We start from the raw sequence: 15,276 nt of genomic DNA, 5'->3' as shown, positions 1-15,276 counted from the left end.
GTAACAATTGTTAAGTTTAGTTTTGCATTGAGGAATAGGTAGTTAAGTGTTAAAAAAAATGGTTCCCAAATTAGACTTAGCTCAAACAGAAATTGGTTACCAAATTAGACTTAGATTAACCCAAAAAATTGGTTGCCCAATTAGACTTAGATTATCAATATTTTGGTTACCAAATTAGACTTCGATTAACCAAAAACACCGGTTACCAAAATAAACTCTAAGATCTAAGATTAAGGTCCAAAAATAATCGTAAGCCTGAGGTTCTGACTTTAGACTAGGACGAAATTTAGACTGTTGTAGGCTAGAAAACAAAATGTCAGCCATTACTAAAGTATACAAAAGAAGAAGGACGCCCATGGGTGTGCATGCCCATCATGACAAGTCTGGCAGGAAACAGCAGCAGGTGCAGAGCAGAGCGAGCAAGCGATACACAAGGCCGCAGGCTACGACACAGAAGGAAGGTCGTTCCCAGTTTTAAAAACCTCGGGTCTAAGATAACTTTTAAAATTAACAACAAATTAACTTTGCAAATGACATTAACAGCAATAAAAACCCACAAATACCTTTCTTGAAGCTGGTACGTATCGGAGAAAAAGTAACGTCTTCAAAACAATCCAAAAACCAGCGACATCGACTAACAAAACACGGGACCACGTGGTTACTTATTTTGCCGTCGATTTGCGCGGAGCACCGACGTAGCCAACCTACACTGACGACATCGCTGTCCCTACTACTACCGCTACTACTCCTCAACCCCCCTTTACCTTATCCTTCTTCTTCCTCCCAAGGAAGAGAAGCCGGCACCCGGTCGAAAACTGACCAATCAGAGGCTCGGACGGGGATGAAAAAGGTCGGGTGGCCGGCGTCAGCCCTGACCTCCTGGCCAATCAGGACGCCCATATGCGCCTCAGAGGCGGAGCCTATGTGAAAGAGGCGAGCGTTTGGTTGATAATGTTTGTTTTTTTCTTTACCTTTAAAAATATGACAAAAATTGTTTTTTTTTACCTTTAAAAATAAGATAAAAAAAAAACTCGCGGTTTTACTGTTCGGCTGCATTACGAAGTTTATTATTTAATTATATTGAAAAAAATAGTCCGCCAAGTTTAAACTCGAAAAAATTATATTTACGAAGACTTCATTTAATTCACATTCTATCCAATAAAAATATAACTATAAGCTAAATAATAATTATCAACAACCCTCTGATATCGAGTGTGCAAGAAAAATAGTTATGGATCAGAAAAAAAATAACTAGAATGGATAAGTAAATGCGATCGAGTGCCATGATATACAATACAGTGAGTGACATGACATCAGCTTATGTATATGGGTGCGATTTTGGCTTCAAGAAGTATCAAATTCTCTCTCTCTCTCTCTCTCTCTCTCTCTCTCTCTCTCTCTCTCTCTCTCTCTCTCATGATCAGTCACGCTCCACAAACAATAAAAAGCACGAAAGGCAATGCTAAGATCAATGAAAAACAATGGAAGAACGAGCCCCAACTGTGTGTGTGTGTGAGTCACCCCCGTCATCAAAACAAAATAGTCCCGCCATGAGCGAGGAAAAAGAAAGCCTCGGACGTTAGCATAAACCCGACCTCGCCCAAGCAGCAGTGCATTGCGTTGTTGCATCACCCCGTGCAACGTAAATTAGGAGTTTGTGGGCGTACATCTTGACTATTCTGGACGCGCGCGTGATTAAATGGAAAGAGATATTATTGAAGAAACTTTGAACTTGTGACCCTGTTCGTGCATAAGTTCGATGGCAGCCTCTAGACTCGTGTGCATGGATCTAGTTGTGCGGGTTTATTTACACACACACACACACACACACACACACACATATATATATATATATATATATATATATATATATATATAGTATATATATATAGAGAGAGAGAGAGAGAGAGCGAGAGAGAGAGAGAGAGAGAGAGAGAGAGAGAGAGAGAGAGAGAGAGAGAGCAATGTTGGTTATGAGCCAAACCAAAACAGTTATATTAGCCCTGACAATAATCGTTACCAGTTTTAGATGACTCAGAAAAAAACATAAATTATAATCAAACAAAACAATTACTAGCCCTGACGATAATCGTTACCAGTTCTAGATGACTCAGAAACAAAATGCATTATCATAACTATATTGTACTTAAAAAAAAAAAAAAACGTGCTAGAGAGGTAGACCAACATCACCATGATGTATCACACCGTGGATGAGCTGGTGCATGAATGAGATAAAAAAGCGCCTTGTTTTAATGGGTGGGTTTAGGATCGAGTTAAATCCTGATCGTGTAAGTTACGGAAGGAGGAGGAGGACGCCTCTTCCTCCTCCTCCTCCTCCCCCGTCGCCTTCTCCTCACAGGCCTTGGCGGAGCGGTAGGAGGGAAATAGTTTTGGTGAGAGGTGACGTTGCAGAGAGGAGGAGAAGGGAGGGATAGAGGGAGTTTGTTGCGTTTAACGTAGACGTTCGGTAGGAGGAGGATGATGGTTACTGATGTCCTGCTGCATAGCAACATGGGCGTACTTTGGCGGGAATAAAAGACGGTTGGGTCTAGAATGAAGTCGATGGCATCCGTTGTTTCAGGTCTAGAGCATATTTAAGATTTTATGATCGTAGGACTAATGAATTTATACGAATGATTTTACTTGAATGTGACGTGACAGGGAGTATTTCCAATGCAAAAATACATTATGAAAAATGTTCTGACTTGTAGTCTATGGTACATTCTTACTCAAAATCAAGAAATCTAAAAAAAAAAAAAAAATCACTAGTCCTATACTCAAAACTGCTTTCTAAGCTTATAACCAACATTCATTATGACTCTTGGACTTTGCATATATAAAAATACAGACTAATCTAAAAATAAATTATGAAAATAACAACAAATTGCTGCTAAATGGTCAAGATGCCCAGAAAAAGGGAACAAAACAATACAAGTATGTCATTTTCGAATACCGCAGGCGATCAAAGCCTTGACCTTCAGCGCTGCAACCGTCAACACGGGGTATCGAGTTGCTGACGTGCAGAGTAGAATAGATACATGCTGCTTACACTTATACAGAGTGTGTACTTATACAGAATGTGTATTTACACGTATTTATGTGTAACTTCTGGTATGTATACTTGATGAAATATAGACAAAGAATTCTGCTACGAAACAACCACTCAAAGAAATAGTAGGCCGATGTACGACCAAAACTTTAGCTGTGCATGACAATCAAGTCTTTTATGCATTCATCTCTCTCTCTCTCTCTCTCTCTCTCTCTCTCTCTCTCTCTCTCTCTCTCTCTCTCTCTCTTGTAAGAGTAAGTAAATTGTATTCATTCATTCGTTAAGAAACCTAAAACTGCAAAATAAACGGGTTAAAAAGTGTGAAAAGGTGAAATTAATATAATAGCTTTTGAATGACAAAAAGGAAAAATACGGCTGCATAGCTTTCTTGTCAAAACAGGAAGAAATCACTGGCGTTAGGTTTAAGCTCATTTGCAGAATATTCAACAAAGCAATGAGTCACGACCAACGCAACTTCCGCTCTAAAGGAAGTTTGCAAGGAGATGCGAAGTAGAGAAGAAAAAAATGAACGATAGAGGAAACTTGGCCAAACGGAACTGAGATGAGACGTTCTCTCTCTCTCTCTCTCTCTCTCTCTCTCTCTCGTTCTCTCTCTCACTCTCTATATATATATATATATATATATATAGATAATATATATATAGATAATATATGATGGCATCAAAACACAGTACCGTGTCTCAGTTATCTACAGTAACGTTCACAGTCATAATCTTGATTTAAATATGAAATGTGTATATTTTACAAATACACTTTTTTATTATATTCAATATTTTAACAGTGGTCCTACTGTAGATTTATATGAATATATTTACGTATATATATATATATATATATATATATATATAGGTATGGAGGACCATAGGAAGCTATTAAACATCACTGAAAATAAGTATTTAAAATTAGACTAAACACACTCGACTATGCACAGATTACACTACTGAATTCGATCAGAGCCACCCAACCACACCAGCATTCAATGGAACCTTCAGAGCCTTCATTACTCTGCGTGTAATGAATTAGTAATGAGTGCATATGAACAACACGGATGTGCTGGTAGGTTCCTTCTTTTATAAAATGCAGAATCACGCAGAGGAAATCCAAGAGGAGGAGAAGAACTAACGCAGACCGTCGACTTTCTTCCTGCTAAACAACTGTATATCAATGTTTGTGTTGATTTGTTGTGTTGCTGAGTGTATGGTTTTATGTGTGTGTATATATATGTATGTGTATATATTTACACATATATAATTATGTATATATATATATATATAGATATGATATATATATATACATATAATATATATATAGTATATATAAATATTTATATATATCTATATATATAGATATATATAGAGAGAGAGAGAGAGAGAGAGAGAGAGAGAGAGAGAGAGAGAGAGAGAGAGACTATATTCCAATCAACTCAAGTTACTAAGCATCAAATAGTTTTAACGCAACAATGATTAAAAAAAGACATGGAAAATATATCATCTATGTTAGTTCCCTAAAGTTCACAGGTCCACACCAAGCCTTTTGCACCCTTCAACAATTCTTTGAGGCAAGAGTCCGTGCTGGCTACATAAGCCCTCCTTTTCCAGGATGTTTACATGTTTACAAGGGTTAATAACAACGTTGGGACTATAATCAAGGTCTCAAGTTATTTTTCTTCTTATTATTATTAATTATTCGATTTTCGCTCTAGATTTATATATTCCGAGAATCTAAACAAGGGGTTAACGAGATATTATCTGTTTATTTCGCATAATTATAGGCTGGAGCGCTGCTCTCTCTCTCTCTCTCTCTCTCTCTCTCTCTCTCTCTCTCTCTCTCTCTCTCTCATTACGAATTCAAATGCAACTGCCTTCAATGAAAGAAAAAATATTAAGGCTTGGTTATAGCTTGACGCTATGTTATGTCTACATTAAGAAATAGATGTTAAAGTATTTACGCTTACTCGGGGAGTAAGCCTTTCAAAACGGTTTGAATAAGGATAGGATATTTACGATTTATATATTAGAATGAATACGTAAAAAAATAAACAAAGCGCATCTTAAACTGTACAGAACAATGATTTCTAATAACGTTCATCGTATTTATTTTAATTTTTGTGGTGAAACAACGCTCCATCTGGCCGTAGATTTTAGCACGCGCCCCCGAGTAAGCTGGAGGTCGGATGACGCCTTGTTCTATCTGACCTAAGACTGCTACTCGACATCGTCTCGTGAACTTCTTTAGGGACACCAGAGGGTGGAGGAGATTCGTGGAAGTGAAAACACCAGAATTTCACACCCAGACCATTTTCGGAAGCGATAATGATAATAATAATAATAGGATTATGATGATGATAATGATAAGGCGATGACGACGAAGACGATAATGATAATATATGTTGATAATAATAAAAATATAACCAACAACAACAATAATAATGATAATAATAATAATAATGTGGTGATGATGATGATGCTGATATGATGGTAATAAAAACAATAAAAAAAGATAATAATAATAATAATAATATGATGATGATGATGATGATGATGATGATATGATGATAATAAAATAATGAAAAATAGATAATAATAATAATAACAATAATAATATAATAATAATGTAATACTAATAATGATGATAAGAATAGATGATGATGAGATATGATGATGATGATGACGAAAGGGAGAGTGATAAGTGAAAACCTCCCCTGTACCCCACTTGGCGTCGCTAATAGGCTCAAATAGATAATAGTGATCCTTCAACAAACAGGACACCAGAACCCTAAACTTCAGTCGCCCATTCGAGAATGAAACAGGCAGGATTATTATTGTTATATTTCTCTCTCCTATATATATATATATATATATATATACTATATATATATATATGTGTGTGTGTGTGTGTGTGTGTGTGTATGTATGTATGTATGGTATGTATGTATAATATATGGCCCATATGGTGGGCTTGTTCCATACGAATATGGTTCATATTCTGAATAATAATAATAATAATAATAATAATAATAATAATAATAATACTTTATTAAAAGTAATGGCTACTTCAGCAGCGTTACACTTGTAGAGATTCTAAATAGAAGAAATCTCTACAAGTGTAACGCTGCTGAAGTACCATTACTTTTAATAAAGTATGCTTGAGAGAGGGTCTGTTTCCTAAGTACAATAATAATAATAATAATAATAATAATAATAATAATAATAATAATAACTACACGAATTAAAAGGAGATTCAACGACTTGGGACACCAGAAAAGAATCTATTATTTTTTTCATTTAGTCGAACACAAAAGACCCTATCAACGAAGGACTGAACCTGACGGTCGACTAAATTCGACATCCGACTGCCCCCCACACCGCCCCCCCCCCCCCCCCAACTTCTCGCACGTCCAAAACGCGTTTGGAGTGCGCTTTGTGCTTGCAAGAAGCATATCTATATCTACAAATACGTAAATTAATTATTTTATTACTCAAAACAGTCTCTAAGTCAGACCCATTTCGGGGTAAAACGTATAAGTTTAATAAAATGTTCACAGGACATTTTAGAATTGCCGAGACGATACCTCTGAATCAAATATGACCAGAGGGGACATGTTAGTCTTGCTTATACGAATGATCTGAATTGAATACGACCAACAAGCATCATAGTAAAGCCTAGATGAATCTGGTCTAAATATGACCAGAGGATATTTATGAAAAGCTGATATACACATATATTTTCAGGGGTACTTACACGAGAGGAAACCAACTCATATTTCGAGAGAATTTGATTGTTTTAGCCTTTTCGATATTAAAAAATACCATGGTGTCTTAACCCTTCTTCGATTCGCACACGTAAATCATACGGGAGGAGACGGCAAACGGATTATTTACACAGGAGACGGCAAACGGATTATTTACACTAACTTCTTCAAAATCCGTTCTGGAGATATTACGTTAACTTTCAAATACAGAACCTAACTCAAGTTTATAGGTTACGACAGCATTTCATGCCGTGGAATTTTTCCCTGTCACGAGGGACGCTGCAAAGAATGATCGTATGTTGCAGAACGTTTTCCCCTCTATAATAGTTCCTTTCTCTCTCTCTCTCTCTCTATAACTTCGAAGCACGAGCTTCGGACATGTCAAGAACTGACTTACGGTCAAAGTTCGGAGCGAGGAATATTCCGACGAATAACGACGAAGACACAAAGTGTTCCTGAACAAGCCAGGTTTCGTGGGTAAAGGTGGCTGCAATTTTTGAAGTCGGTGTAACAGGTGGCAGGTGGTAACAGGTGTCAGAGACTTTCCTAAGATAGCGACCGCCACGGGTTTTAAAACCCGGTACGTATCCACCTCTGCGCGCGTTCGGTACAGGTCCGTCTGGGATGACCGTCAAAACATAAAACAAAAGACTGTCAATATCATATGACCCCCAAAAGAAATATTAGTCCTAGACACCATCTGGGATAGATATGAACCGGTGTCAGTTCATTTGGTCAATCCCCAAACCATCATTCACCTTGAAATGATGGAATTCAACACCACCTCCTGTGTTTCCAAGATCAGATAACCTATACGGAACTTCAAGATGTACTTTCGTTACTATTAACGGTTGTCATGTTTACGTTTTTTATCCTGATGTGGGATTTCTGCTAGCACAGGATAATAGATTGAATTATGAATAGTGGCGTCGTAATCATTATGGTCAATGACGTTCGACCATCTACGTTTTCCTTGTTGTCAATAAACAACTGAAGTAAACAACTAATATTCCTTTTTACAAATATTTATTAACAAGCTTGATGGCATGCTCTACGCTGCGCTGGAACCCAGGGTTACCCGTCAGGTCTAACCTATTCCCTCCCAATCCCTTACCTAACCTGCCCCGAACAGGGCGGATGAGCATGTTTGCAGGAGGAGGGTGGATGTGTCATGTCTCTCCTACCCTCCAGATCCCCTACCTATCCCACCATCAGTCAGGGTGGACAAACATGTTTGCAGGAGGAGGGTGAATTTGTAATGTCTCCCATACCCTCCAGATCCCCCACCTTCCCAGCCCGGACCCGGGGCGGACAAACAAAAAGATCCACTCGGATTCAATCATTATGGAAGATAGGCATTATAATGAGAAAGGCCAAGAATTCATGCAATTAAAATCAGCAACTCTTCCATTGCATGCTTACTGAATCTCAAGGAGTCGAAGTGGTAGCATTTCAGTGGCGTGATCGGTATGGTTTTGGCCTGCCACCTTGGTGGCCGCGAATTCGATTCTCGGGCATTACATTGAGGTGTGAGAGATGTGTATTTCTGGTGATAGAAGTTCACTCTCGACGTGGTTCGGAAGTCACATAAAAAGCCGTTGGTCCCGTTGCTGAATAACCAGACTGGTTCCATGCAACGTAAAAAAAGCATAATACGAACAAACAAAATCAAGGAGTCAATTTGGGTATATTGTGTTTATATTCTGTAGTGAACAGGTAATACCCTCCTTCTTTTGCTGACTGTATACCACGTGGGGCAGCGCACCAAGCGTCACTTGCAAATAGCCTTCAACGCGATGCAACACGCTGCTGGTACTCCCTTGCAAGTTTGCAACCATCGGTAAGTGGTGGGGGTGGGGGGAGGGAGGGAGAGGCGTTGTTAGCAACACAGCACGCCCTCCACCCCAACTACAATGGGTGGGATTCTTGCGGTCGAAGCGACATAAAACCGAAAATGAGTTGCGTCCGATGCAATCTCGAGATATGAATAGAAAACAACAAAAGAATGACAGTTTATTTTCATAGGTTTGGGAAAATGTAATTTGATGAAATCCTAGATTGTATAAGAAATTTTTTTTTAAATGCGAAACTCATTTTCCTTACTTTAGGAAAATGTAATTTGATGAATTATAAAAATGTAAAAGAATTGAAAAAGAAGACAAAGCTAATTTTCCTTAGCTTAGGGAAATATAATTGATGAATTCATAAAGTGTAAAAGAACTGAAAACGAAGACAAAACTCATTTTTCCTAAGTTTAGGAAAATGTAATTCGATAAAATCTTAGATTGTAAAAGAAATAAACAAAAACAAAGCTCGTTTTCCTTAGTTTGGGGAAATGTAATTAGATGAAATCTTAGATTTTAAAAGAAATATATACAAGAAAAAAACTCATTTTCCTTAGTTTAGAAAAACGTAACTTGAAGGAACTGTCAGACGAGGAGGAGGAGGAGGAGGAGGAGGAGGATGAAGAAAAGGATGAGGAGGAGGAAATATGATACCATCCCCATCCTTCATCCCAAAGAGGAGCAACAAGAGGAAAGAAGAAGAAAAGTTTGAGGTCTGAAAGTGGGTTAAAAAAAGGGGGGAGGGAGTTGTGGGTGGGGGGGGAGGATCATGGGTCGGTCGGTCGGTGGGCTAATGGGCTGATAATTGGGTGGTCTCCGGTGCAGTGTCTAAAATAAAAATAAAAAAAAAGTAAAGGTTCTTTTCATGACTGCAGACCTGACGAAGGGCCAGGATTGAGATCCCCAAAATTACGAATGACCTCGCGGTTGCAAAGGGACCGAGTCCTATGCATAATTACATGTTAATTCTTGACTAGAGCTCTCTCTCTCTCTCTCTCGGACTTATTTAATCCCATGTTAGCAACAGAACGTTACGTTTCCTTACCTGACAATTTGGAAAGAACCTAGTTGATTCAGTTTGGACAACTCCCAAACCTCTTAGCTAATTCAGTTTGGAAAATACTTAGCTAATTAATTTGGAAAGTACTTAGCTAATTCATTTTGGAAAATACCTAATTAATTTAATCTGGAAAGTACTTAGCTAATTCAATTTGTAAAATATCTATCTAATTTAATTTGGAAAATACCTAGTTGATTTAATCTGGAAAACACCTAGCTAATTTAATTTGGAAAGTACTTAGCTCATTCAATTTAGAAAAATATCCAACTAATATAATTTGGAAAGTAGCTACTTAGTTACTTTAATTTGGAAAATACCTAGCTAATTTAATTTAGAAAATACTTAGCTAATTTAATGTGGAAAGTAATTAGTTAATTTGATTTGGAAAATACCTAGCTAATTTAATTTGGAAAATATCTAACTATTTTAATTTGGAAAGTATTTAGCTAATTTAATTTGGAAAGTACGTAGCTAATTTGGAAAATATCTAACTAATTTAATTTGAAAAGTACTTGGCTCATTCAGTTTAGAAAATATCTAACTAATCTAATTTGGAAAGTAGCTACTTAGCTAAATCAATTTGGAAAGTAACAATACTCTGTTTATTTTCCATCTGTCCATCCGCCTGTAGTGTATTCGCATGGTAACACTGCGTCCCGGGCTTTAAATAGTTACGCTATGTGTAAGTTTTAGGTAAATAAAAGGATATTTGGGTGTACATTTGCAGCTGAAAAGTGTTTTAATAATTTACTGTATGTGAATTACACCGTTAATATTCGAAATAGGATATTATTTAAAGCCCGAGACGCAGTATTACCATGCGCAAACACCACAGGCGGATGGACAGATGGAAAAAAACGGAGTATAGTCAATTTGATTTGGAAAATACCTAACAAATTTAATTGGGAAAATACTTTGCTAATTCAATTTGGAAGGTACTTAGGTAATACAATTTGGAAACTATCTAACTGATTTAATTTGGAAAGTACTTAGCTCATTCAATTTAGAAAATATCTAACTAATATAATTTGGAAAGTAGCTACTTAGCACATTTAATTTGGAAGATACTGAGCTAATTTAATTTGGAAATTAACGGGTTAATTTGATTTGGAAAATACCTAACTAATTTAATTTCGAAAATACCTAAATAAATTAATTTGGAAAATACCCAGCTAATTCAGTTTGGAAAATACTTAACTAATCTAACTTTGAACTTTGAAAATTCCAAGCTCATTTCTAAATGAGAACGGAAATGTAAGTACTTTTCTGGTAAATGTATTCAATTTCCATTGTCTTTTAAAAATCAACGAAGTATTTTCAAATTACATTGGCCAGAAAAGTAACTTAAATATTCACCTTCAAATAAAACAAATTTTACGTCACGCATATTTGGGGGAAAAACGTCAAAGTTTTATTTAAATGAAACTGGAAAAATAAAGAGCCAAATATTGGTAAACCAAAAGGATTAAACATCCATTTTTTTAAATAACGCACATATGAGAAAAGATAAGGTTTACGTTGATTACCACGATCTAAATGAAAGTACAGAATACTCATTCATAAGTGGCGAGGATGTATACAGATTAATCGTAAAGTTCGACTGTATTTTTATCTAAGTGATGGCGACGACCCGAGTCCAGCTGGAAAACTAGTGCGATGTTATTCTATTCAGTGATAAGGTGCTTTGTATTTTGCCGTCTTGCTGACAAAGTACTTTTCTAATGGTTATTCCTTTTAAGCCAAACAGATTGTTTCGTAAATACACAGAAGTACTAAGTGCTACGTTGGCTTGTTAGTACTAAACATGGCGGAAGCTCCACTGGACGCCGTGTTTAGTACTATAGTAGATTCAAATCAGACCATAGAGCCCTTCGGGGTTCAAAGTCGTATATAAACTCATTTATATGTATGTTGCGAGGTCAGCAAATTATTGTATTAATAATAACCGATATCTTCGTGTGGCCGACTATTTTACATTTACCATTACGGTGTTTAGTACTAGCGCCTCCGAGAGGTGGCGCGTAGATAACAGGCCAAAGTAGCATCTCTCTCTCTCTCTCTCTCTCTCTCTCTCTCTCTCTCACACACACACACACACATCTGACATGACGTCGATTCTCCTATGTGAGTACTGATTTAGGTCCCAACCCACGCATGTTAGCTCCCTAACTTGTACTTGTACGTACTGGGAAACGGACTAGCGTACCGTCCAAAATACGATAACAAAGAGTAGGCTAAAGGCGCTGTCACACTAGCGAAATTTCCATCGACTTTTGAATTTGACGTCGATTTTTCATGTTTTGACGACGACTTTCTGGTGTCGTCATCACGAATTTTGAAAACGGAACCGATCGAATTCAACCCATCGCTACCATCGACTGTTTATATCTTGGAGAGCGCGCATTTCAAGCCATCAGATGCAAGATGGAGTTCTGGTACAGTGGACAAGATTGCCAGAACAGTTTTTTGGTCGAAGATATGAGGGAGAGACGATGCTTATGGGACCATAAGCATGATAGTTTTATGAAAAAGGGTCTTAAAAGAAAAATTACGAAAAAATCACCACGCGACTCAGGGAAAAGTTTGCTGAACTAAGCATGCTATATCGTGAACATCAGATTGTTATATAGCCTAGGTCTGCTCTCATTATAGTTTTTGCTTGCATTAACAAATTATATAAATAAACATCTTTAAAATTTTTGCAGTGTTTCTCTGGATTTATTTATAATACAGTCTGACTGTGGTTATGTAAACAAACGAATAGCCTATCAAGGCTAGCCCTAGCTTATTACTTCTAAATAAAACTTTTCACGTCGTTTTAACTAGGACTGAACCCTAAGACTTTTTTTTTTTTTATTCTATGCAGCATCATTAAACACATGCAAGCACGACCCACTAGTTGCTTTGTGTTATAAAGCATAGTTGTTTTATCATTCCGGGTAGTCACAGCTCAGATGGTTTGTTTAAGTTTTGACGACGACAACCGCGGGATGAAGAAGAACGTGTGTGACAACCAGAGTGCGGAATGACGTCGACTTCTTTGGAAAGTCGACGACAAACTCAGAAAAAGTCGACGGAAATTTCGCTAGTGTGACAGCGCCTTAACCTCCTAACCCCCCCCTCCCCCCCCCCACCCTCGCAACTATAGTAGAGTCACATCAACCGTGCATCTGATGTCTCGGCCAGTCAGTCCCTTACGACGCTCCTGATTGGCTGTTGATAAGCCAATCACAAGGCTGGAAACTCTCCTCAGTCTCTCTCGAGTGTTCACATAGGCAGGATGTACGCTCCACCTCTCCTGAGGGATACGTCTTTCAAAAGCATCCCACGGGAGAGGTGGAACATTATACATCCTGCCTATGTGAACTCTCTCGAGAGACTGAGGAGGGTTTCAAGCCCTGTGATTGGTTTATCAACAGCCAATCAGGAGCTATGGACAAATCCGAAAAGGAAAGATGATTTATTAAAAGGACCCCACAACCCATTTTCTTTCAAAGGGACAAAAGTTTCGACTGAGAAAATGTATTATAAAATAGAGTAATGCAACAATTTTATCTTTTTTATGACGAATAAATACAGTTGCTGCAACAAAGTTATAATTCTGTAAATGAATAATCACGTCTCCTTTAACTGAAGGACAAAAAGAAACAGCTACAGACATGGGGGTGAAATTGGGAAAGTGAAAAATGATTTAAATTTGGAAAATAAGATGTACTGAAATGTGGAGAGTTGAAAATAAATGAAACTATGAAAACAAAGACCTGATGAAAATGGGGAAATAAAAAGATAAAAATCAGTAACGATAACAAGAAGATAAGTGAAAGTCATTTAAAAGTTAATTTAAGCATATCTTAGTTTGACCGGACCACTGAGGTGATTAACAGCTCTCCTAGGGCTGGCCCGAAGGATTGGATATTTTTTTTACGTGGCCAGGGAACAATAGGTTACCTAGCAACTGGACCTACAGCTTATTGTGGGATCCGAACCACATTGTATCGAGAAATGAATTTCCAATCGCCAGAGACAAATTCCTCTCATTCCACGTTGGCGGAGAAAAGCATTAAGCAAACGTATATATGTATGTATACACAATACACAAATAAATAAACTTGCTCAGTGTAAATACACGGGCGACGCCAAAGGCAGCCATTTTGTCCTGCACCGAACGTTCGTCTCACCTTAGACTCGTCCGTACGTGTCTCAGACCGGTTACGAGAGAGAGAGAGAGAGAGAAAGCGCACAGGTGGTCTAAGGAACAAAGGAAGTCGACGCGATTGCGACTTCGAGACAGATCACTAAACGACAATGTGAATTTTCCTTCATATTTAAATGCTTTGTTTGATTCGACTATTCCCCCCCCCCCCTCTCTCTCTCTCTCTCTCTCTCTCTCTCTCTCTCTCTCTCTCTGTGCAGGATTTCTTTCTCTATCAGCGGGACCCCTCGAAATACACAATTTGAACAAAACTTAACCAAACATCACGAAGGAAATGGAATAATAATAATAATAATAATAATAAACATAACAGTTAAAGTTCCTCGTTGGACGAATGGTTTTCGCGCTCGGCTGCCAATCCGATTGTCCGAAGTTCGATTCCCCGCTCGGCCAACGCGGAATCAGAGGAATTTATTTCTGGTGATAGAAATTCATTTCTCGATATAATGTGGTTCGGATCCCACAATAAGCTGTAGGTCCCGTTGCTAGGCGACAATTGGTTCCTAGCCACGTAAAAATATCTAATCCTTCGGGCCAGCCCTAGGAGAGCTCTTAATCCGCTCAGTGCTCTGGTAAAACTAAGATATACTTAATTTCAGTTAAAGGCCATATACAAGGTATATACAGATTAGAGACAATAATATACACAGTCTAGATACGCGAGATGACGTGCTAAAATAAGGATAAAATCGGCAATATACACACAGTTGCTAAAGAATGATAGAAAATTATATAGGCTATTCACAATACGCAATGGGAAGTGACCTTTAATACGTATTAGAAACCGATAGGTCACCGAGTTGATTTCGTACGATTCTGAGAAGTTAGAAAAAAAATTTTAGACTGTCATTATCATGCAAGAATTTTATCGTCGGTAGTTAAATTAATTTTATCAAAATGGCGTAATAATAATAATAATAATAATAATAATAATAATAATTAATAATAATAATAATAATAATATAATAATAATATAAATTAGATAAAGTACTGTTTTATATATAGGAGACTAACAAGGCGTTATCAGACCTACAGCTTACTTGGGATGCATGCAAGATTTTTCACTCATGCAGAAGTTGTAAACATTATATTCCTAACTTATCGTAAATTAAAACGTGCTAAAATCTACGGTCGAATCGAGCCTGGTTTCACCGACGAATTTTGAAATAGATAAGCTAGATTTCATTAGAAGTAATTGTTCTGTACTGTTTAACAGGCACATTATATTTTTTTTTCCTATTTTACATTTCCATTCCAATAAACAAATCATAGATATCCTATCCTAAAATTCCTGTACCTTTAACTCAACGCGAACCACCTTTTTCAGACCTTTTTAGG

This window comes from Macrobrachium nipponense, chromosome 13, assembly GCF_015104395.2.
Source record: "Macrobrachium nipponense isolate FS-2020 chromosome 13, ASM1510439v2, whole genome shotgun sequence".
NCBI classification, from domain to species: domain Eukaryota; kingdom Metazoa; phylum Arthropoda; class Malacostraca; order Decapoda; family Palaemonidae; genus Macrobrachium; species Macrobrachium nipponense.
This window is presented reverse-complemented; position numbering follows the sequence as displayed.